Genomic DNA, 25715 nt, shown 5'->3' with positions numbered 1-25715 from the left:
CCCTTCTCTGGATAGTCTTAAGTTGTTCAGCACAGAACATGCAAAACACATTGGCAGTGCCTTGAACAGGGACTCGGGCTGCGTTGGCATCGTCTGTGGCTGCCAGACGGCATTGTTAGCTCAGTTGGAGGGACAGCCAGCTGAAATCCCCATCTCATCAAATGAGATCTTATTCAGTCAGCTTTCCCTTACTTCTTTCTTTTATTTTTTAAAGATTTATTTGACCTTTTATTTTTTTGTTGGGAAGGCATATATACAAAGAGAAGGAGAGACAAAGATCTTCAGTCCACTGGTTCACTCCCCAAGTGGCTACAATCACCAGAGCTAAGCCAATCTGAAGCCAGGAGCCAGGAGCTTCTTTTGGATCTCCCCCACAGGTCCCAAGGCTTTGCATCATCTTTAATGCTTTTCCAGGCCTCAAGCAGGGAGCTAATTGGGAAGTAGAGCTGCTGGGTCAAATAGGATGCAAGGTGGGATTTAGCCACTAGGCTATCATGCTGGGCCCTAATTTCATACTGTGTCACTGGATTTTTTTTTTTTTTGATTTATTTTATTTTTATTAGAAAGGCGGATATACAAAGAGGAGAGACAGAGAAGATCTTCCGTCCGATGATTCACTCCCCAAGTGAGCGCAATGGCCGATGCTATGCCAATCCGAAGCCAGGAGCCTCTTCCGGGTCTCCCATGTGGGTGCAGGGTCCCAATTAGACCAAAAATGGTGCCCTGAAGCATTTCATAAGAGACCTATGTTTTTGGTGAATTTGAATTTGTGGTGAATCTGGCTTCGTTTGTAACAATGATAACTCCATCTTCCTGTCCACGTATCAGGACACAACGAGCGAGCATTTTCTTGCTAAATCCACGGCGGGCTCTCTTGTTCAAGTAGAACATGAATTCTATTTTTTTTTTAAATTGTCTCGTCTATTTTTATTTTAGTATTTAGCAGTTTATAGTGTTGAAGCATGATTTTGCTGAACTTAGTTGTTTTTCGGATGGTTTGAACTGGCTCATAACTCTAGCAAGATATGTGTTTTCAGTTCAGGTACAGAACATTTTTTTTAGGATGGGTGTGCAGAGAAATCCCCAATACCCCAGTGAGGCGTAACTGATCTTTGTGTCTCACTTAGTGAGGCATGGTTGGATCCACGTTGGCCATTTTCTGTCTGATTCTAAGCTTTCCTTGTTGTTGTCTGTCCGTTCTAGATTTTTTTGTTTGTTTGTATGTTTGTTCGTTTGTTTTGAGAGAGGGTTTTCTGGGGCGATCCTAATGGTCACTGCGAGGGAGGGTGGGGATCCAGAGCCGGAGCCAGGCAAGGACCAGAGAGAGCTCGCCTCCCTAGTCCCGAAGGATGTTTATTGTTCTTCTGTTTCTGCAGATCGCTCAGGGCTCCTGGCCCATGAGTTCTCATTGTTCAAGCGTGTAAAATACAGAAGTAAAACAAGACTCCGTGCTGCCCTTCACTTCCCTCCCCCCACCCTGTGCCCTTGCCTGGAGGAAACCACTGGGAAATTGACATTTATCTTCCTGGATGCGTTCTTCCATGCTTATGTAATAATATGCCCTAATTTATTTCTCTAAAAATGTAGATTGGATAGCGTTCTATATTATCTCACTTAATAAAATACCTTAGGATCTTTTGTGACAGCGTGCACTCTCTTTAATGGCTTCAAAAGAGCGCTCAATTGACTTTACTGTTCCCCCACTGAAGGACATTTAGGTTATTGCCAAATGTTTGCTTTTATAAACAGTGCTGCTATAAATATCCTTTTAGATACATCTTGAGGCAAATGAAAAATAATTCATGCAGTAATGCTAGAAATAGAATTGCTACATTAAAAGGCATGCATATTTTAAAATCCGAAGGAAATCCGTCTTCGATGTGTGTATCTTTCAGGAGTGGATGACATGATGCCCAGCCCTGCGAAGTGTGACCCCACGAGGCCCTGACATGCAGGTTCCATCCAGCCCCACTGAGTCACTGCCATTTAGCAGGAATTCCGGATGACTCACAGGCGCGTTAAAGCTCACCAAGCATGCTCTCTGTAGATTCTCTCTGCTAAAACAAGATGTTATCAGTCTCACATTTTTCTATTTTCTTTATTTTCAAAGTACTTATTTCATATCATCCTCTTGAGTTCCCTCCCCCCCTCCCCCGCCCCCGAGGTCTCTGCTAAATGTGGGCTGATAATTTACAGGCATCATTCTTTGTGAATATGAACATAGTATTTCTCTTTCTCCTATTGTGGTTTTCATTCTTCAAGGCTCCTTTGAGCTACTGGAAGAGTGTGTGACCAATCTATATGCCAATATTCTCTGTTCTCTGGGACATAACTTATCATGGATATTTAAACTCTTGGTGTTTCTCCCTGGGCTTTGACCTGTTGGCCAATTCCACTGACCATGTCCCAGAAACACAGGAGCCACTTTAGATGAACTCCTGCTCTAGGGTTCTCTTGAAACAGTGGTCAAGAGACCCGCCCCCCACTTTAATGTTGTTGATTGTTCCTTTAGGTAAGTTTGGTCCTCTGTCTACTACCTCGCATCGTATTTCAAGTTTACTTTCTTCTGGTTCCATCTCTGGGGGAAGGGAGGCAGAGCTGTGCTAACTGGAGTGTTGCTGGGTTATTGCCCAACACGACCCTGTATGACAAATGTTGACCTTCGTGTTGCTGCTGAGTGTCTAATGCGTGTCTACAGCTTCCCAGATACTGTGCTTGCCACTCATTGCTTCACTGAATCCTCAAAGCAGCCCTTTACAGTAGATTTCATTTCTAGTCATCTTTCCAAAATAGGCACTTGAGGGTTGAGTGATACTGTGTGGTAAATGATTAAATACCTGATCGTGCATGGTGGAGTCTGACTTGGCTCTATCTGACCAGCCTTACGGGGACAGTAGAAGGACTGGGAAGGTGAGAAGGGTCAGACCTGTAGATTTCATGCAGTGCATCCCTTTGCCATTAATAAAGAGTATCACAGAAAGTGTTGATTTTTTACAGAGGTCATAAATATAAACTAAAAGAAAATTGCTTTATTTATAAACAGAATTGGCATTTTGGGTTCTACTTGTTCCAGTGAATTCTGTTTCCTGGAGAACTTAAGGATCAGAGTAGACACTAATTGCTGGATTTCCTAGAAGAAAGACAAATTAAACCCAGGATTTTTAAGCCTTCTTAAAAGGCGTTGTGCTGGGGTCAAGGGTGCTATGGCTCAGCTTTGGACCGAACACACCTTCATGATTCTCCTTCAGTTGGTTCTTTCTATCACGGTAGTAATAAGTTCTGTAAGAATAATTTTAAGTTGTCATAGAATTATATCTTTATACATTGCTGCTCTTCTGTCTGCTCCTCAACTCAGATAGTACAGGAACAGCACAGATGTTTCCCCTTATTTCAAGAACATACTTAATGCCATTGTAAATGAAATCTCGTAAGGAAATCAAATTTAATTTAAAAATACAACTTTCTTTTTCAGTACTTTAGCGGTGGTGGTATATAGCTTTAGTTAAGTGTAAAGGACCATGATGACATTGATGAAGCAATTGTGGCATGCATTTAAGAGGCCTAGAAGTTAGAGAGTCTCTTTGTCAAATATCTACTCTGCCTTGAGCACTCAATTATCCCCCTCACAAGAACACTTTCCACATGAACATTAACCTCACCTACTTTAGACACTTCGACTTAACAAAAAGGACAAGGAGGAATGCAATGGTCCTTGGGAAACAGAATCCTGAGTTTTATGCACTTTTAGAATGAGTAAGTAACAAGGAGTTTATACTCATTCCAATGATAATGAAAGCAGGCCGTGAAATAAATTTATAGATTGATGCAAAACTGGTTATTTTTGCAGGGAGACAACTGTCTCTTCACAAGATAGAAGTTATATGCAGCTCTATTGACCAACTAATCTCACCTGTTGTATCTTATCTACAACCCGCAGAGTGGTAAACCAGCTCAGAGGCAACAATAAAAGCACACTCCACCTAAGCAGGTGACCTAGAGGAGTGTACTGCCAGCAGAATGTGGATCTTCATTGAAGGCACCCAGTAATCTTTGGTCTATTTTAAAATTTTCCACATTTTTCCCCCTTCCATAGATGATAACAGCTAAGACGACACCAGGCACTTTTCCAAATTACCCTTGAGATTGTCTCAAGTTGTTAAATTGCATTTCTGAACTACATACAGCATTTGAAACAGAGCAACGGTATACATTTGTTTCTTGAGATGGCAAAGGCTCATCTTTGATTTGCTAGAGCAGAAGAATAAATGGCTCCCGGGAGCTCTGGTTCCCTTGGCACATGCATCCTGTGCAGTATGATGACAGTAGAGAGGCCATGCCACATCGAGAGAGTATCAGGTGGACATGAACTCCCAGTGGGCCTGATCTCTGGGCTTGTCAAATGTCACATCAAAGAGCATTACAAAGATTATGGAAAAGTTCTGGAAATGTGTGTGTAAATCCTTCTGAATCTAGGAAGATTAATTTTTTAAAGCAGATTTCCAAAGTAGTTTGTGTCTCCCAGAGGAGCCATGCATTTTCGGACATTTTCACCTTTTGAGTGTGTGACTCAAGAGTTGCAAATACATTGCATGAACTCCTTCTTTTGGTTTATACTCTAACATTTAAAGCTTTATTTTTTATTATTTTTTTCATTGGAAAGGCAGACATACAGAGAGGAGAGACAGAGAGGAAGATCTTCCGTCCGATGATTCACTCCCCAAGTGAGCGCAACGGGCCGATACTATGCCAATCCGAAGCCAGGAGCCTCTTCCGGGTCTCCCACGCGGGTGCAGGGTCCCAAAGCTTTGGGCCGTCCTCGACTGCTTTCCCGGGCCACAAGCAGGGAGCCGGAAGGGAAGCGGGGCTGCCGGGATTAGAACCGGCGCCCACATGGGATCCCGGGCGTGCAAGGCGAGGAACTTTAACCACTTGCGCCACCGCGCCGGGCCCTATACTCTAACATTTAAAAGAAGTTTGTTTATTTATAGATTTGAATGACCAAGAGATAGAATCAGAGAAAGGGAGGAAATGAGAGGGAGAGCATCCACCTGCTAGCTCACCTCCCAAATGCCCACAACAGCCCAGGCTGTGCCAGGTGGATGCGGGGAGCCAGGAAGTCTAGGATTCTCCTCAGGTGGGTGATAGTGATCTGATTACTTGAGTCATCGTTTGATATCTCCCAGCATGTGCATTAGCAGAGAGCAGGAATGGGGACCAAAGTCAGGACCGAAACTCAGGCTCCCTAGTATAGTCTGCAGTCACCCAAACTGTGGTTTAACAGCTGCACCTAATCTTTCTTTCTTCCTTTCTTTCTTTCTTTTTTTCTTTCTTCCTTTCTTTCTTTCTTTCTTTCTTTCTTTCTTTCTTTCTTTCTTTCTTTCTTTCTTTCTTTCTTTCTTTCATATTCTTATATAGCTGATTAGGGTACAAAGGGTCAAGGGTTAACGGAGAGTGGGTAATGCCATTGTTTCCACACTAATATCATCATTTTTTCCCTGTATCAGGGATCAGGGGAGAAACAAAGGGAGAAGCCCCACCCAGCCTCCCACCCATCCCAGCTCCCTGATGTGGGGCATGCTCCAAGGTCCTGCTCAAGTAGTTTTGATAGTTAACAGTTCTGAATTGCTGCCAATCTTGCCATTCCAATCACGATGAAACCTATCCAGAATCCACTGGCTGACATAGTCTCTTTATGGTTGGGGTTCTGAGACCAGCAGTTCAGTTGGAGGAATCTCCAAAGAAACTTCGTGTGAGGTGATCCCAGACCTGATTCTTGTATGTGCCTGCTCCTGGCCAGTTTTTAATCTTGAAGTTCAAATTCCCTTTCTGCCATCAATAAAACTTAAGCAGTAAAGGAATGGTGCAGATGCAGCTCTCATGCTCTGACTGAACTTGCGTCTCTAAGTGATTCACATTCATAGACTTGGCAAAAATCTGCCAACACATATGTGGCTACGAATGTGCCAGTAAAGAGAAAACTTCGGCTGCACCAAAACCCAGAGGTGGACACCACGTGCTGATTAGCAATGTATAGATAAAAGGAGCTGGCAGTTACGTTTTCCATTCACATCTTGGGAATGAAAGAATGGGACTTGTCAAGCTTAAAAATCAAGACGTGATGTTCTTCTTCCGTCTCTTGAGATTCAATGAGTATTACTGCCGGCATCCTACAATGTCATCCTTAAAAACACACAAACTGACACCCAAGAACTTGCATTTGAGAGAAAGAACTGGATTCATCTTGGCTTTTGAGAGTAACAAAAGTATTTCTCTTTTGAGAAACTACAATGGTATCTCTGATAAAAAAAGATTTCTGGAGACAAATACTTCACAAAGCCTGGGTTAGATGGTGTTTATGCTTAACTTAAAACCATGAGCCCCAATTAAACTGTGCCGAATTGTGTTAGTGTCTGCACTTCGGTGCGATTCAGAGGTCGAAGTGCTTGTAGCTGTCTCCTGCACCTCCTCCATGCGCTTGGCCGAGGTGACTTCACATTTGCTGGGGGATTTATTCCACCGGCAGGAGGACTCAGTCGGCACCTTTCACAAAGCTTTGCAGCGGTTGACCACACGGACATGGCAGAGTGGAATGAGCGTGGTGGCTCTCTTGATCCATTTTGTCATCTGTTTTTCTCTTCCCTCGCAGTGTTTTCATATGCTAATGCTGGCTACTAAAAGCTTCTTTTATTCCTTATGCCTAGCAGCTGATCTACTTCAGGAATAGACAATTGTGTCGCAGCAATGGAGAGAAATCCAAGCCCGTCAGAGGTTGGCATGGAGTCATGAGGCAGAGCAGCTTGTGTTAGAATTCCAGCTGCCCTTTACTGGCCATGTGACCTGGGACAAGCGACTTCGTTCGTCTATTATCAATGTCCTCATCTGTAAAAACCCACCAACCTCAGTGCGTTGTTTCAGAGACTTAAATGAGCTTACCTTGAGGATTTAGCATACAGCTTGGTATTTAGCATGTGTCATATAAATATATTCTGAATGAATGAGTTAAACTCAAGTAATTGCTTTTTATTATAAAACCTAGGGAAAAAAAAAAAAACAACCTAAGTGGACATCAATAGAAAGCTGATTAAATCAAACATGGTCCATTCACCCAGGAGTATAAAAGGCAAGTATTAAAAAGAATACCGCAAGTTCCTTTGCCCAATATAGGAAAATCTCCAAGGAAAGAATTCCCTTCTGCATACATGTATGGAAGGGAAAAGAAAACCTCAAGGAAATGCAGTAGCTATTATCTGCAGTTGTGTCTGAGAGGCACAGAGAGAGACAGGCATTTAAGAGATGTTTTTTAATATACACCCTTTGTCCTATTAAAAACTTTAATTCAGTTTCATTTATGACTTTTTTTTTGATAAAAATCCAATTAATGATGATGTTGGGGGAAGAGGATAATCAAGAAAGATTAAGGTCAGGACCCTAATTTTGTCACCTCAAGGAATAAGACAACTGGAGGAGATTTGCAGGTGCTTTGATGGGATGTGGTGCATGCAAGCCAGTGTCAGTGTTCTCTCCAGGAACTGCAAGCTGGTCTGGAAGTCAGCAACTCTCACTCTTCTCCAAGCCATGACCTTGGGCTTCACCACAACGCAGGCACACTGTATTCTGTAAAGGTTAGAAGTTATATGCTTTGTCCTATCTGTTCCCTTTCAAAGCTGTTGGTTTCTTTGCTTTCATTTTATTTGAAAAGGAGAGAGAGAGAAAGAGACTCTGTAGTCCAAATGCCTCTGACAATAACCAGGACTGCACCATCCTGAAGCCAAGAACTAGGAACTCAATCCAGGTCTCCCGTGTGGAAGGAGGCACCCAAGGACTGGATCCTTTTAGGGCACACATTCATAGGGAATTGTCACCACCACTGGAGCCGGAACTAAGACTTGGAGACTTGGATTTCAGATGTGAAAACTCAGGTGTATTACGGAAAAAAAAGGTCTGAGTGTAATAGTGCAGTGAATCTGACTTTGTGCCACTTACAATGGTGGCGTCCCATATCCGAGTGATGATTCCGGTTCCGCAGGCTCTGCTTCTGATCCGACTCCCTGCGAATACACCTGGGAAAGCAACCCCAGATGGGCCATTATTTGTGCTCTGGTCACCCATGGAAGATCTCTCCTTGTTTCATCGCCTCTCTGCCACTACGCATTTCAATAAAATCAACATAAATAAAGATAACAGATGTTGGTGCAGAGCTTAATTTGTTACTACACAGTGAGGTTACAGACAAGATGGTGTTTAAATAATGACATCTAAGACTCTTTCAAATCTGAAGCCTGTGACTTTATGCTGTTTAGGATTGCAAGTAGCACTGATGCTGCTGAAAGCAAAACTCATCACGGAATCTGGTTGCAGGCTTCCTGTGAGCTTATGAACATCGGCTTTTTCCTTGTCTTCCACTGGGCTCTGTCTATAGCTGGTTAACTGCAGTGGGAAGCTGGTGCAGTTAGTTGCCAAGGAACCTGGATTTGGATAAATAGGCCTTTTTTTTTTTTTTGCTAGTGTACCAGATAAGCAAATAAACATTCTTATGACCAGGACTTCACCTCATCCTGTGGGTGCACTTACAAAACAGATGAAACAAAATTAAGAAAGCTTATTTTGATAATTTTGAACATACAAAAGCCCAAATGACTTAGCCTGTGAGATGTCCTTAATTCTAGATCTTAGTGTGTGATGGGACAAAGGCTCAGGTACAATACGTTTATCTTATTTTTAAAAATTTCTAAAATTTTTTATTTTTGATGATGCTTACATAGTTGATCAGAGTGGGAAGGACTGAGGGTTAGGTAAGTGGATGAGATCGTTGTTTCCAAATTTTCTTTTTCTTCTTCCTGTATCTGGGGAAATGGAGAAACAGGGGCAGAAGCCACACCCAGCCTCCCAACCGCCTCAGTTCCTGAGGATGGAGAATAGCCACTCTATGTCATCTCAGAGGCCCCAGTGTGGAGAATGTTCTAAGGGTTTGGTTTAAGTGGTTTTGATAGTTCTGAAACGCTGTTGATCTTGCTGATCCAAGCAGAGGAAATCCTTCCAATGTCTATTGGCTGACATAGTTGACCTTGGAGTCTCCATTCACCCAGATATTTGCTCATTGCTTGGTTGATGTAGTTGCCCAATTTCTTCTGTCCTCCTTCCTCTGCTATGGTACCAGTGGTCCAACGCAGTCCCCAATGGGCTACCATATTCTCCATGTGCGTCTGGGCTGCCATCCACTGCTCCATCTGGAAACACTGAGGGGGCCCAGTTCTGACACATGCCCTCTACGGTCAGACCACCAATCCTGGATATGAGTCCTCATGTCCCCTCACATCCCCACCTGTGTCATCCCCCAAGCCTCCTGCAACATCATACACCAAGCCTGTACAAGTTCACCACCAGGTACCTCGTGCTTCGCACCAAGCCATTGGCACCTTGGGCCACCCAAACCAGGCCCCGTTAGATCCCCAACCTTTGGGGCTCATGGCCCTGACACTCACTGCACAGGTGGACCAAAGCACCCAGGCCCAGCAGGACCCTCACCTCTGGGACACATAGACCTGGCATCCACCATGCAGGTGGGCCTAAGGGCCCTGCATCCCCAGGGCACATGGACCCAGCACACTCTACATATCAGTTTCCATTGTGAAGATGTTGATGGGGTAGTAAGATCTTTATGTGGCAGGGTCTAGTGGGAAGTAATTAGGTCGCTGAGACATTATTCCAAGAAGGTGTTTAAGTCATCCTCCCAGGAGTGGGTTAGTTCTCATGAAGCTGGACTGTTGTAAAGGCAGGCAGCCTGTGCACTTGGTCCCTTCTGTACATCACTGTCTGCCTTTCTTCTCCATCATGTTGAGATGCAGCTTGTGGACCCTTGCCATGGGCTGAATGGTGAGGCTTCCTGATCATGGACTCCTCCAAAACTGGGAGCCAAATTAACCTGTTTGCTTTATAAGGATCCAGCTGCAGGTACTCTGTTCGAGCAGTGAGGCACTCTGTACTCTTGTGGTTTGGCAACACTCGCAGCTCTAAGAGATAAAATCCAAGAGGCACACAAGGAAGGTTATTGGAGGAAAGTTTCTTCTTCGTGGGAAACCTGTTTGTGGAAGAAACTCTAGACTGGATAAATATAAGAGGGAGATCAGCTTCTCCGAAGGCCCCCTAGTGAATAACAAGTTCTCTTGTTATCACGCACATGCTGGAGGCTTTATCATCTAGTGTCCCTGACTCCAGGGACAGATTCTGCTGTCATCCTCACAGACAGATAAAGGCACTGAGTGTCAGAGGCAAATGGCTAGCCAAGGCCTGTATACTCAGTGTGCTGCACACAAAAGTCTTACTCTACCTTTTGAGAAACGCTAATGTGGTTTAGAAAAGACAGAATTAACAAGGTCAGAGTCTTCATTTAATTTAAACTACCACCCTCCCTGCTTGTCTCTCCGATGTGAGCAGACATGAAATCTCACTTTCTTATTCCTCTGATAGATGCTCCAGTTCCGACCTCTCTCGGAAAAAGCTCTTGGTCCCTCTTGTATCCCTAGCACCTAGCAGGGTGCCTGACACTCAGCAGAGGTGTGCAATGAAGTTGATGGAGAGAAGTCCATTATCTCTATTAAAAGATATGCAAGAATTCCAACCCTAGGAAAACCTGGCAGTTAATTAGACCTTTTACTAGCTCACTGTCTTGGGAAAGTGTATTAGTTTATATGTACTTTGGTTCCCTGAGTAGCATCAAATGGGTTGAATTGTGCATTCTTTATAGCTTCAAACCTTCTATGGGAGGTCTACGTTGCCAAAGAGAAAAGCCACATCCTACCTAGTTCATCTTGCTATTAGCACGTGGTAATTCACAAAGCTCCAGGTGGGTTTGAGTAGTGCTGCACTTTGGGGGAACCTCCAGGGCTTCACAAGACAATTGTGAACATTCTGGAGTCTGTAGTTACACAGAACTGGCTGCAGGAGGCCCTTCAAGTCTGCATTCAAGGGTTCAAACCACCAGGGATCAAAAAAGATCAAAATAATCACATTGTATCTGTAATGATGGGTACAGATTTCTCTGTCTCTGATCTTTATTCCAGAAACAATACAATGTGAGGACATTGGCATAGCATTGCATTGCCTAAGTGGTCTAGAGGTGACGTAATGTGTGGGGGAGGAGGAATGTAGGTCTTATGCCAGAAAAATACGACTTAGAGCACCTGCAGATTTGGGTGTTTGAGAGGGGCCTGGAAACCAGTCCCCTGTGGGTGCTGGAGGACAATTGTATTTGCTGAAATTTCATGGAAGCTCTTCTGAAGACCAAGTGAACATATCCTATAGCTCTGTAAGATGGACTAAGTAACTTTTCCCTAAGAAAGAGGTTTCTCACCTTGTGTGGCACACTCCACTTACCCATGGAGGTGTTAAAATGTTGCCTTAGAATCGAAAGACTGTAGGCCTCCCTTAGGAAGACATTGCGTAAGAGCAAAATGAAAACACAACAGCAATAAGTTTGCACGTGCACAAAAAAAATCGAAATCCAATTAATTCTTCATTTAATACGTTGTCTTAGTAACTACTATTTTGAGATGCTCAATGCTTATAACAAAACTCATAGCTTTACCAAGGCAGAAGAAAAAAACAGAAAAAGAAGAAACCTTAAAATACCTTTGCCAATTAAATTCTGAGTTATTTTTGACTCTGAGAATAGTCAGTCATTTTATTTTATCAGTCATTTTATTTAAGCTGTTCAGGACGATGAAGGATGCACTGAATCTTTATGCTCCCACTTACGTTTTCATTATTTCACAATTTTCGCTATGTCTTGAGGTTTCATCCAATCTCTTTTACCTCCAAATCCAGGATGTTAAAAATAGATATAGGACCAGCCTAATATTGGATCTTCACTTTGAAGGCTAATGCCAAAATAATAGAGTTCATGACCCAAGTCACCAAATTCCCATAATCCCAGGGCAATCTCAAAAAAAATCTATAAAACGTGAAAAGTATGTGATGAGATGGAGCTCAAACTGCATACCAAAACCAGTTACTTTGGGGCTGCTTAAATCATTTGTGGAAAACGAAGTGAAAATATACGCTTACTTTGCTACCAGCATTTTGCAACCAGGCAGTGTTTCTCCAATCTCATTTTCCATGAACTCCTTGAAGACCCCTTATCCAGATGATCTTAATTTCTTCTCTTTCTGACAGCAAAGTAACTTGCCTTTCCACTCCGTTTTCCACCAACTTGCGGAAGCACCCTCCGCCTGTCTTACTGTCTTCCTCATGACAAGTTCATTGCTGGAGCGCACAGACACCAAGATGACAGAATAGATTCATAGCAAAGCTCACAAGTTTATTTAAATTTCCCCACACTGGCTTTTATGAGGCTCCTTCTTGGGAGAGACTCTGCTTGGTGGTCACTGCAATGCCGGTCTCTACTCCTGTGTCCCTGCCACTGGCACCGTGGGGGCTGAAAAGGCAAACATTTGCTTAGTGTGGCCTTTTGTCTAGCTGGGTTGATCAAATGATGGCGCCAGGCCCAGAAAACATAAGCACAGCTCTGCAGGGACGCTTCTAGGTGAACATTCCATCATCATAACAAGGGAGCGACGGGCCTGGTAAGGCCTTGAGGTTTTTCCACTTGCTCCTGCTTTCAAGGCAGATGTGGCAACCGAACAGTTTTACTAGGATCAAGGACAGAAAGCAAATATTCGGGGACATGGGTCAGAGGACAATGTAGCAGCCACCAAGTTCATATTTTAAAAATATATGTATTTATTTGTTTATTTACATAAAAGTAAAGTTAGAGAAGGAGAGAATTTTTCCACCTGCAGGCTCATTCTCTAGATGCCTTGTAACAGCTGGCTGGGCCAGCCAAAAGCCAGGATCTTGAAACTCCATCTGGGTTTCCCATGTGCTTATCAGGGGCCCAAACTCTTGGGTAATCTACCAGTGTTTTCCCAGGCACATGAGCAGAGAGATGGATTGCAACTGAAGCAGTTGGGACTCACACGTACAGTCACAGGGGATGCTGGCATTGCACTTGGTGGTTTAATGCGCTGTGCTGAGATAGCAACCTGCAGAGTTCTAATATGAAAAGCAATACTCGCTTTGTTCAGTTATGATCAATTCAATTTCATCTTGCTTGCAAGCCAAAGTACCTCTACTTGACAGTGTGTCACACACTTCATTTTGAATTCTCACTAGTTTTTCTTTGCTTTTATATAAGGTTTTGCTTTCTGTCGAAACATTAATGCTTCATGTACGTGTTAGGTGTAGTTGAATGAATTTCCACTCGAAGCACATTACAGAGACTGGAAAGGGGTAAAATACCATGGGAAAAATATGAATTTAAGCTGAACTACCAGAGTTGAAAATGAGACTGCTCCCTAGAAAGACACTGTACCAGCTCAGCATCATGAACGTGTACAGGGAATGCTTGTTGTGCACCTGCTGTGCAACCTGGGCTCTGCAGGAGGTGTCAGAGTGCACACAACGCACACAGTGGAAGCAAGGACCCTGGAAAAGCGGCCCTGCAGTGACGACAAGCCCCATTGTGGAAGTTGTGGCTGAGCTACATTTTGGAGGATGTAGAAAATAGACTATGAGAAAAAAAATTATTTATGGATCTCGAGAACTCTTCCTGCACCAATACAAACTTCACCTTTAATACCACTTGTCCATGAATGTTTTGAAGCCCTCTCACAGGTGGGCAAGGCTAATCCATGTAGAACAATTCAATTGCTCATCATTCAGTGACTGTCAGTTGGGTACCTTGTGGGTCTGAAAGTGCCAACTCCTGGGAGGAGTGATTGGCAGTTGTGGATGAAAAAGTTATTTATGGAGTCCAGCACGGTAACCTAGCAGCTAAAGTCCTTGTCTTGCACACTACAGGATCCCATATGGGTGTCAGTTCTAACTCTAGTGGCCCCACTTCCCACCTAACTCTCTGCTTGTGACCTGGGAAAGCAGTCCAGGATGGTCCAAAGCCTTGAAACCCTGCACTCATCCGAGAAACCCAAATGAGGCTCCTGGCTTTGGATTGGCTCAACTCTGGCTGCTGCAGCTGCTTGGGGAGTGAATCATCAGAACAAAGATCTTCTCTGTCTCTCCTCCTCTATATATCTGACTCTCCAATACAAATAAAATTTAAAAAAATTTTTTTTAAGTTATTTATGTATTTGAAAGATAAGGCGAGAGTCAGAGCATGAGGGAGAAAAAAAAAATGCTTTTTCTGATGATTTACTCCACAAATGCCTGCAAGAGTTAAGTTTAAAACAGGCTAAAGCCAGGAGCCAGCAACCCCGTGCTGGTTTCCCATGCAGGTGGAAGGGACCCAAGCACTTGGGCCATCTTCTACTGGCTTCCCAGGTATGTTAGTAGGAAATTGGGTTGGAAGAGGATTAGTGGGAACTTGAACTGGCACTCCTAGAAGATCCTGGCATTGCAGCTGGCAGCTTAATTGGCTGTGCCACAACACTGAACTTGAACATGAGCTTTAGACAGCAAAGTCTGAAGTCTGAGAGAGACTGGAAGTTTCAGATCAAAGGTGTCACATGATCTGAATTACAAGGGTACATGTGTATTCTGGAGATTTCTAATCATGGTGTCATGGGGAATCACATTTCCTGACTGGGTCTCCCATTGAAAACAATCAGCAATTGTGTCTGATTTTTATATTTTTGACACTTGAAAGATCTTGCAAACAAGTAGGAAATTTTTTATTGTGAAATGCCAAAAAAAAAAAGAACCCCAGGAGTTATATTCCTGAAACTTTTATCCTCTGGGTATTTTTCTTGAGCATGGTGCCTACAGCCTTTATTTTGATTGGTACTCAGAAAGGGTATGACATTGTTAATTCTTCCAAGGAGGGAATAAAATAAAAACCTTCTAATAAAGGTCACACACTCAAGGAATGGATCTTAAAATAGTGAGTGAGAATTAAAGCTACAGCACACAGAAAGAAGGCAGGCTTTCTCATACAACACAGGTAGAAATAGAAGATAATATAACAGCTTCTTATAAAACTAAGCAACACTGCGCGATGACCCCACAAGTCTGCTCCTGAAGTCCTTGCCCAAGAAAATGAAAACATGTTCCCCAAAATGACTTGTATGGGAATGTTCATGGAAGCTTTATTTATAACAAGCACAAGCTGAAAATGGCCCAAGTGTTCATCAACGCAGGAATGAATAAACAGACTGTGCTGCAAGTATACAGTAGAATAGTAGCTAGGAATAAAGAGGCATGAAGTGCTGAGGGATGCGACAACACGGGCACATCTGAAAAAAAAGAAGCTGCAATGAAAATAAGAAATGCGAGTCAGAGAAGACACACGAGAGAGCGCAAACCCTCGATTGTATATAAACGAAATTCCAGAGCAAGCGAAACTAATCTAATAAGGGAAAAAAAATATCAGAACAATTGATGTCGTTGGAGTTGGAGGGTGGGGAGCAGGGGCTGATTCTAACAAGGAGGAAGAGAAAACTTCCTAGGGTTGTGTTGATGTTCTGCTTCTAGTCGGAATGAAAACTTACAAAATGGGAAATAGAAGACTACTGCACTCCCTTGTATTTAAATTTTATCCTCCAAAATGAAATCAAGGCAAATATTGACTTATTTAATTGAAAGCATGATAAAATGCTTAAGTTGTATATTTTCTTCCTTTATTCTCTTTGTTTTTAGATTTGTGTTTATTTATTTATTTATTATCAGAACCACATATGAACAGAAAGAAGCAGAGACAGAGATTCTGGTTCCTGGCTTTGGATCAGCTCAACTCTAGCCATGGTGGCCACTTGGTGAGTGAACCAGCAGATGAAAGATCTTCCTTTATTTTCTTTGCTTTTAGATTTGTATTTATTTATTTATTTATTATCAGAACGACAGATGAATAGAAAGAAGCAGAGACAGAGAGGAAGATCTTTCATCTGCTGGTTCACTCACCAAGTGGTCACCATGGCTAGAGTTGAGCTGATCCAAAGCCAGGAACCAGAAGTTTCTTCTGGGTCTCTCATGTGGGTGTAGGGTCCCAAGGCTTTGAGTCATCCTCCACTGCTTCCCCAGGCCACAAGCAGCTGGGATGGGAAGTGGAGCTGCCAGGATACGAACCAGCATCCATATGGGATCCTGGCAGATGCAAGGCGAGGAATTAGCTGCTAGGCTATTGATCCAGGCCCTGTGCATTTTCGAATGCAATAAAGATATGATGGTGTGGACCGGCATGATAGCTCAGTGATTAAAGTCCTCAGCTTGCACGTGCTGGGATCCCATATGGGTGCTGGTTCTAATCCCAGCAGCCCCACTTCCCATCCAGCTCCCTGCTTATGGCCTGGGAAAGCAGTCGAGGACAGCCCAAAACCTTGGGACGCTGGCCGCCCCCCCCCCCCCTTGGGAGACCTGGAAGAAGCTCCAGGCTGCTAGCTTTGGATTGGCTCAGCTCCAGCCGTTGCACCCACTTGGGGATTGAACCATTGGACAGAAAATCTTCCTCTCTGTTTCTCCTCCTCTCTGCATGTCTGACTTTTCAATAAAAGTAAATAAATCTTAAAAAAAAAAAGACATGATGGTGTGATGGATGGATGAAGCTTGAACACATGGGTAAGACAATGTGAACGCTAAGGTGGAAGTTTCCATGGTAAATGAATGGGAAAAAGAACAAATGTCAGTCTTAACTTTGGGATGTAATAATAATAATAATAGGTTATTAATGCCCACAAGGAAGAATGAATTTTGCTGGGGTCCGTGCAGTGGATGTGGGGGGACATGAATGTGTGAAGAGTATTGTTCCATTGCAGGCAGGACTGCAAGGAATTTCCCGCTGCAAGGCAGGGCCCGGTGGATGTCTCCACAACCACCTGAACACAGCTCCACCTTCCTTTGTGAGGACACCAGACCACCCAGTGAAAGAATTCTGATCCATTCAGGCATTGTTTGCTGATGCTTTTTTATTATCAATGTGAGCTTGGAGCTTGCTAATAATGTCTTACAAAAGGATCTTTTATTATTCATGCTGTCTTGGTTGTCCCCATCTACCTTATGCTAATCAAAGGATCTGCATTTAGGGTTTCATTCTTTCCTCCATCTTTAGGTTCTCCTCTTCTTTGTGATACATTTCGTCCCGAAACTGGTTCAAGATTGAGTTGTAGAATAATTGTAGTAGGAACTTCTATTGAGAGTTTTTAGGTGAAACAAACGGCAGAATTATTCTTGGATACACCCACCTGACCATGATGTCAAAAGTCTGTGCCAGAGCTTGTAAGGGTTTCTGTATAAATAAAGGGGACAGCTTTCTTGCATTTGTCCATTATGATCCTGAAATTGTAGTGGTCCGTTTCTTTCCTCTTACCCTTAATCCACGCACCCTTTTCGAGTTCAGAACTTGGCTGGAGCTGGACTCTGGCAGAATTTTTTAAACAAAGTCTCCGAGAGCTTAAGGAACAGAGGCCATGCCTGGGAACCAGCTGAGGGAACAGCTAGCAGGAGGGACCACCTAACAGGTGGGTGAGTGATCCCACGAATCTTTCAGTGTCTTTGAAGAAATAGAAACAAGAAATAAGAGACTAAAAATTCTGCCAAGCAGATGAGATAAAAAGGCATCTAGAAATAAAAAGTAATTTAGAAGAAATTTTAGTTAGTACAAACTAAGAATGAAGGAGGGCATTAAATGGAAGATGTCCTTAGTAGTCCATTTTCTGCTACTATAACAAAATACCCAAGGTAGACTACTTTATAAGGAAAGTGGATATAGTTAACTCATGTTTTGAAGGATGAACATCCGAACAGCAGACCTCTGGCTTTGCCAACTCCTCCCTCGGAGGCAGACTCAAGAGGAGCCAGTTTTGCTCCTTGACAATTCCTTATTTCAATCACATCAACAACCCCCGATTACACGATCACTTCTCACTAGGCCTACTTCTACACATCGCCACACTGAGGACCCAGCTTCTAATATGCGAGTTCTTAGGGGACCAGATACTCCTGGTCCATAACAGTGTCTGAACTACAGCTCAACAAAGTTAAGAATATACAAAGAGTTTACGAGTCAAGGAAGATGGAAAGGGAAGGTCCGACATACATCAGAGCCAGTTGTAGGAGACAAGAAGAACAGACTTTAAGAGACAAATCCTGATGCCTGAGAACACAGTCATCCAAAGACAATGACATTTATACTCAGGATGCTTGAGAAACTTCAGGCCAGATAAATTAAAAGAAATCCACTCATGAAGCATATCACAGGAAAACTGTGGGAGAAAATGCTTGGAAAGCTGAAAGGAAATATGGGTTACAACAAAGAACCAGGAAGTAGATGTGGTGATTTCTGTACAACAGCAATAAGATTATTAAATAGCCGAAGCCAGGTGATAGTAGAAAATATATTGAACTTTTTAAATTTTAAAATTTATTTATTATTACATGGTTGATCAGGGTGGAAAGGATTAAGGTATAGGGAAAACTGGGTGAATCCATTGCTTCCAAATTTGCTATTCCTTCTTGTTGTTCCGGGGGGAAGCGAAGAAACAAAGGGGGAAACCACTCATGACTTTCCACAGTCCCAGTGCCCAGGGACCCGCCACCTCATATCAGCCCAGAGTCTCAATATGTACATATTCTGAGGGTTCTGTCCAGGTGGTTTGGAGAGTTCTGAAATGCTGCCGATTTCACTGATCCGAGGATGATGTCACCCTCCCCATGTCCGTTGGCTCCATGCACTGAGATTTTTTGCTGTCATCGTTTGTTTGGGGTAGTTGTCCAGTTAGTTCTGTTCTTCTGCTACAGCACCAAATGTGCTGCCGTATTCTCCTTTTACAACAGGGCCTGTGTCCACTGTGACACTTTTTTTCATTAAGTAGAGCATGTTCTTGCAGGCGTGTTCCAAGGACCCAGGCCTGGCGTCCCCAAAATCACCAAATCTCCCACCCCTGAGGCTCACAAACCCAGCACCCACCTAGTAGGCATGTCCTGGAACCCAGGCCAGGAGACCCAAGTCCCGCCAGATTCCTCACCCCTGGGGTTCACAAAACCAACACCCATCCAGCACGCAGGTCCCAGGATCTGTGTCAGGTGACTCACACCCCACCAGTTCCCCTGTCCCTGGGGCTCAGGAACCTATCTCCCACACAGAGGTGGGTCCCATGACCTGAGCCAATCTACCCGAGCCCTGTCAGATCCCCCATAGCTGGATGTCACTTTCCCAGCCCCGCTTGGCCCATGCTGGCATGACTCACCTCACCACAGTCTTTTAGCACTGCCTAGCCTAGTCTAGTCTTCATGCTGTTCCAGCTCCTCTTGGTGGGTGCTGCAGCCTGTCCCAGCCCAGCCCGATTGCTGTCCCGATCCTAATGTGAACTGGGCTGGTGTTGTGGCCCAATCTGGCTCCACCTGCTCCCTACCCTGGTTCTCAGATCTGCCAGTGGGTGTTATGTGCTGGGCCAGACTGGTCTGTCCCCAGACCTGACTCACATGCATGCTGGTGGGTACTATAACCTGGCATGGTCTGGGCTCTTCCTTGCCTTGAATATATTTTATAGAGTTATTTATTTTTATTGGAAAGGCAGATTTACAGAAAGGAAAGACAGAGATCTTCCATCAGCTGGTACACTCCCCAAAGAGCTGCAACAGCCAGAACAGAGCAGATTTGAAGCCAGGAGCCAAAAGCTGCTTTCTTATCTCCCATGTGGGTACAGAGTCACAAGGACTCAAACCATCCTCCACCACCTGCCCAGGCCATAACCAGGGAGCTGGATTAGAAGTGAAGCGACTGGAACCAGAACATGTGAGATACTGGCGCTGCAAAGCAAAAGATCAGCCGCCCATTGAGTCTCTATGCTAGACACCTGCATGTTTTTAATAAAAATGCAATTGTAGACCTAGAATCATACCTCATGAAACTAAAATTCAGGAATATGTGTAAAACAATCCCATTTGTGTGTGCTGCCTCTGCTCCCGTTTTGCCACCTCATCCCACTCAGACGACTATGCCTTTCACGGTTGTGAGTGTTCAGAAGGCACGGAGAACCTGAAGTCTTGCGCATGGGCTGCTCTGCTACGTAGGAAAAATGGTATAGGTGGTGATTAAAAACAAACACAGGTTAGGAGCCACAAATTCAAGAGAGTGGTTACCTTTGGGAGAAAGGAAGGCATACAGCCTGAACAGCCACAGGTTTCAAAATTATTCATTGGTAGTAAGCTGTTAGGCAAGCTAAGCCGGAGGGGCAGTCGATGGCTTTTCTCCCCTCCTTACCTTAAGAATTTATGTAGTGTATACGCGTTCTCACATGTGGTAACTGTCTGTGTCCAGTCTCTATTGCTGCAGCAAAGTCCCTGGGGTCCAATGACGGTTGAAGACCAGAGGTTTTGTTTGGTTTGTAGCTCTGGAGGCTGGGAAGCATCTGCTAGTCGCTCCATGACGGACCCTGTTGCAGGATAACATGGTGGCCGGTGTCACATGGTAACACAGAGCCACGGTATCTCCCTTCCTCGTCTCATGAAGCCATGGATGCCATCGTAGGCACCTCACTCTGTTTCTTGTCACTTCCCAATGTTCTCACTTCCAAATATCATGAGCATGTGAAATTGGAGAGTAAGTTTCCAATGCATGAGCCTTTGGAGGACATGGTCAGACTTTAGGAATAACCAAACAATAACAGGTTAGTCTGACTTCCTGGTGATGAATGGACCTAGACAGTCAGGAGTGGATGCATGCGAGGCAGTCAGGAGGCTGCTGCAGCTGCACACCGCAGCTGGCGGGAGAAGGACTCGGTTCTGGTGATGGTAGCGGAGAGCAGAAAAGGAGGCAGAATTCAGGATGTATTTTGCAGAATGACCGAGAAAATTGCATGTGTGAGTTTGAAGGGATGATGAGTGGATGGAGATGCCATTAATGGAGAAGAGGAAAACTGGAGAAAGTTTGATGGGAGCAAGCAGGGAATCTATTAGATGAGTTTTTGATCAGTATTGGTAGTAGAAGTGATGAGATCATTAGCTAGGCTGTATGAGAACTTATCCATCAGGTATCAGAGCCCAGAGGGCTAAGCCTCCACCTGTGACACCAATATTCCATATGAGCTTTGGTTCAAGCCCTTGCTGCTCTGCGTCTCATCCAGCTCACAGCCAATGCAACTGGGAGGGCAATGGAAGGTGACCCAAATACTTGGGTTCCCGTCACCCAATGGCAGATCCAGATGGAGTTCCTGACTCCTGGTTTTGGTTTGGTCCAGCCCTACTCACTGTAGCCACTTCCTTAGCCTTTGTCCAAGTCCACCTTCCAAGTAAGTGCATAAGTCATTAAACAAAATATAACAAAAAGAAAAGAAACAGACATTTTGAAGAGGAAATATGCTTTGGCTTGTGTTTGACCCTGGGGATTCCCATCCATGGTTTTCTCAGCTTGCAGCCACTGCTCAGAATCCATTCCAGAAAACTGTGTAGGCCTTCAAGCCAGACAGCCACGAGGCCAGGCATTGCTGACAGAAGTGTGCCATATCTGTCTTTCTGAGAAATGCTCATTAGAAGACCAACTGCTTGTCATTTCTACTGTCTTTTTTTTTTTTAAATCATTCGAATTCTGCTTGTCTTGTTGTTAAAAGACATCAAAATGCATTTCTTGCCATCTTGCCTTCAGCCACTCAGAAACATAGGGATAACAAGATTTCCCTTTAAAAAGTAAGATAAATACAGATATTATAGAGACAAAGGAAAAAATGGCATCTCCCTAAGCCAGCATGAAATCACAGAGTTTTGCAATGTACACATTCTCCAAGCCAGAAACCAGCAATTACTTTCTAATGGGGATCCTCTTTATTTAGTGTGAACATGTTTTTGGAGCCTATTAAATGGCTGAGAGAGGCCTATTTTCTGTGTTCCAGAAATTAAGAGATTGTAGGTAGAATGTTCTCTTACAATAACCACACACAGTCCTGTTGGCAAGCAAGGACAGACCCTGCTCATTGAGCGTACTGTGCTCTAGCTGTCTTTGGAGACGCACCACAAGCTTGTGGGCATGGCTCAGACACGGCTTTCTCTGCTCAGTAATATTATTCACATCTCAGATGAAGACTGACAAGAACAGAATATAAAATAAATGATGGGTCAACTATTGGTGTATGTCTTACATAGCTGAGCTTTTATCCCAATCTAACATAAACTTCAAAATTAGTATTTTGCACAGAAGGTTCACGTTTAAAAATTTTTTTTAAATATTTTTATTTATTTTTATTGCAAAGTCAAACATACAGAGAGGAGGAGAGACAGAGAGGAAGATCTTCTGTCTCATGATTCACTCCTCAAGTGGCTGCAACAGCTGGAGCTGTTCCGATCTAAAGCCAGGAGCCTGGAGCTTCGTCTAGGTCTCCCACACGGGTGCAGTGTCCCAAAGCACTGGGCCATCCTCAACTGCTTTCCCAGGCCACAGGCAGGGAGCTGGTTGGGAAGCGGGGCTGCCGGGACTAGAACCGGCGACCATATGGGATCCTGGCACATGCAAAGCAAGGACTTTAGCTACTAGACCATCACACTGGGGCCCAAAGTTCACTTTTTAAAAGAATGCATTGCTTTCTACGATAGAGGTTTTTAAATACGAATATTTTTTCTTCTGAAATTTTCTCCAAGTAAATTTTTTTTTGCATTTGCGGGGAGGGATCTCCAGTTTCCTGCTGATGTACCTGGAAAGGTAGTAGATGATGTCCGCATGCTTAGGCCAGCCACACAGGAGATGGGGGAGAGTAGCTGAGTCCTGGCTTCATTCTGACTTGGCCCTGGCAGCTGTATGGGCAGTAAAACAGTGGATGTAAAGCTTTTCTCTTTCTCTCTATGTTTCTCCACATTTCCAATAAGTAAATAAATAAATGCAGATATTTAAAAAAAAGAATTTGGGGGGAGACATACAGATGTTCGCCACCTGTGAAATGAGAAAAGCATGAAATGTTCTAATTGTACTAGTTGCCTTCTAGTTATTTAAGTTATTATACTCATCATGGAGTATCATGTAGTCCTTAGGCAAGAGCATAGATTCCATTGGACTATTACTAAAGATGTTCAAGAAATACTGTTTAATTAAAAAACAAGCGGTTTAACTGTATGTATTATGTGGTTTGCGTAAAAATAGTCATACATGTATATACATACAGAAAATGCACAATTAGGTGCTAATAGTGGTTATTTGTTGAGAGTTAAGGTGAAGGCAAGATATAGGGAGTGTAGACTTTGTCCCTTTTATCATTTAGAAATTTTATTTGAATATACATTTTATCAGTTAACCACCAAATAAATAGCTAGGCAGTGTCTATATGATTTCTGGTTCCAAAAAAAAAGCGTTAAACTACATTAGAAAGAAAGAAAATGGAGGAACTGGAGACCTGGTTTCTTTTGCCCACACTCTTCATAGTTTGAGAGCAGTCAATTGTTCTGCGTGCCTCTTAGGTCTCTCATCAGTAAAGCATCACTTAAGACACATCCTTCGCAGCACCCAACCAGCACATGTGAAACATCGGGGTGGGGTGGGGTGCGGATGGTCCCAGGAAGGGGCCTGCGAGGGTCCTACTTCTGGGTCGCTTCTCGCACTGGTGAGCATGAGAGCTGGGATAGGGGCAGGTCAGGGTGGGCAGCGCCACATCCAATGGCCTACATGAGAGCTGGAACAGGAAAAAGTCAGGCTGGGCTGACTGTACCTTCTGGTACATGTATAAGCCAGTGTCTGTGTGGATCGATTGGGCTCTGCTGCGGCATCAGCTGGCAGATGCTGGCACAGGGACCAAATTCTGTCAGGCACAGGCATGGCTTAGACAGATAGTGACACTTGCTGGCACCAGTATGGACTGGATAGTGGGCCTGGTTAGAATGAACTAGACTCCAATGACCATTGACATGTACGAGAGCTGAATGGGATGTGGGACAGTCTGCTGTACATGCTGGCAAGAACGGAACCAGGGCAGGGGCAGGCCTGGTGGGAGTTTTTGCGGGTTGCTCCGATTAGGATGCAGCTCCCACTGGTTTATGTTAAGGCCAAGTATGGGGTGGGCAGGATCGGGCTGGGCTCCAAAACCCATTGGGTTTCGGAAAACACTGGGCTGGAGACAGAACTGACTAGCAATTGCAGCTACCAGTGAATGCGTAGGCTGATTTGGGTGACAGACGGGGCTGGGCCTTGTATTGGCAAACACGCATAAGAATCAGGCCTGGGATGTCCTCAGATGAGTTTTCTTGGGTGATTCTCTACCAAATGAATTGCTGGACTCAGAACCCCAACCATGGAGAGAATTGCAGGTTCCATGGTCTGACCATGGAATGCATGTGTCAGAGCCAGGCCTCCTCGATTGCATAGACAGAACAGTGGACAGCATATCCAAAATACATGGAGGATATGGCAGTGCATTGGAGCATCCAAAGGACACCTGATACCATGGCAGAAGATGAAGGACAGAAGAAATTGATCAACTACCCCAGCCAATCATTGGCAGTGAAGATCTGGGCAGATGGAGACACTAAAGGGGCCTATGTCAGCCAGTGGATTCAGGAGAGATTTCATCGCGATTGGAGTGGCAGGATCGCCAGCAATTCAGGACTGTTGAACTATCAAAACCTCTTGAGAAATTCATGTGCTGTAAACTTTTATTTTTCTTCCTGTTGTTTTTTTTTTTTATATTGTGGCTTTTCATTTTTAAGGGGATGTATAGTAACTGTGTAATGGAGACTATCAAGTCCAGATGTTAGGATGCAGTGCAGTGTGCATCTCTACTTCCAGATCAAAGATGGACTACTAATGAAACTATTAGCTCCAACTTGACAATAAATGCTGGACTCTCTGCCATTGTCCATGCCTGCAATGATGAACATGTGACTTTATGAAGAGCTATGCTATAGTAATAATGTAGGGGAATTTGGGAAGGGGACAGAGAAAATCCCAGGGTCTTTGGAACTGTATCATAGGATGATGATAATAATTTAAAAAGAAGTTAAAATTTAAAAATACATGTTTAAACAAGATACAGATCTTTGTTTCAAAGTCCCACCTAGGCTAATCCAAGTCTGTTTATTTATGAGACATACAACATAGACGTTAGATACACTGTTTTGCCATAACTCAATTTAATCCAATCCTACCCAACTAAGATCACCAATCATTCAGTATATCTACTATGTTCCAGGCATCATGTGACAACAGAGTAAGAGACAACCTCTATCTTTATAAAGAGCTTCTGTTTGGAATCAGTCATGTAAACAATTAAAATATCCACGATTACAAGAAAGACATGCAGAATTTCTAGAGGGATGCTGGAAGAAGCAGTGATGATCTTTTCCTGGGAGGACCAGGGGAGGCTGCTTTGGAACACTGGGTAACGGTTTCCCAGTACTGGTATGTCCTCTCTAGGAGACTCCACTTTCCCAACCTGTGAAGTCAGGCTTGGCCTGGGACTTGCTTTTGACAAGGGGATATGTGAAGTGACATAGACCACATTCTCACAAAAGTTCAAGAGCAGTATGTACCTTCCTGCATTCTTTCCCCTCTGTCACTGGCCAGCCACATTCCAGACAGTTTCTGTTGGGTCCCTAAGTGAAGAAGACATGCAACAGTGGCAGCCAGCCATGGTGGGCTTTATTGCATGAGTGGGATTCAACCTGTTGTAAATCACCGAGATTTGGAAATCCACTCACATTGTGCAACTTTGAGGGCTGATCAATGACAAGGGCCTTTCACATGACTAGATGCAAGGCAATGATTTATTAGAACATTCCAGGGCCAGGACACCAAAACC

The sequence above is a fragment of the Ochotona curzoniae genome, unplaced genomic scaffold, assembly GCF_017591425.1.
Source record: "Ochotona curzoniae isolate NIBS_2020 unplaced genomic scaffold, NIBS_Ocur_1.0 scaffold_461, whole genome shotgun sequence".
NCBI lineage: Eukaryota > Metazoa > Chordata > Mammalia > Lagomorpha > Ochotonidae > Ochotona > Ochotona curzoniae.
This window is presented reverse-complemented; position numbering follows the sequence as displayed.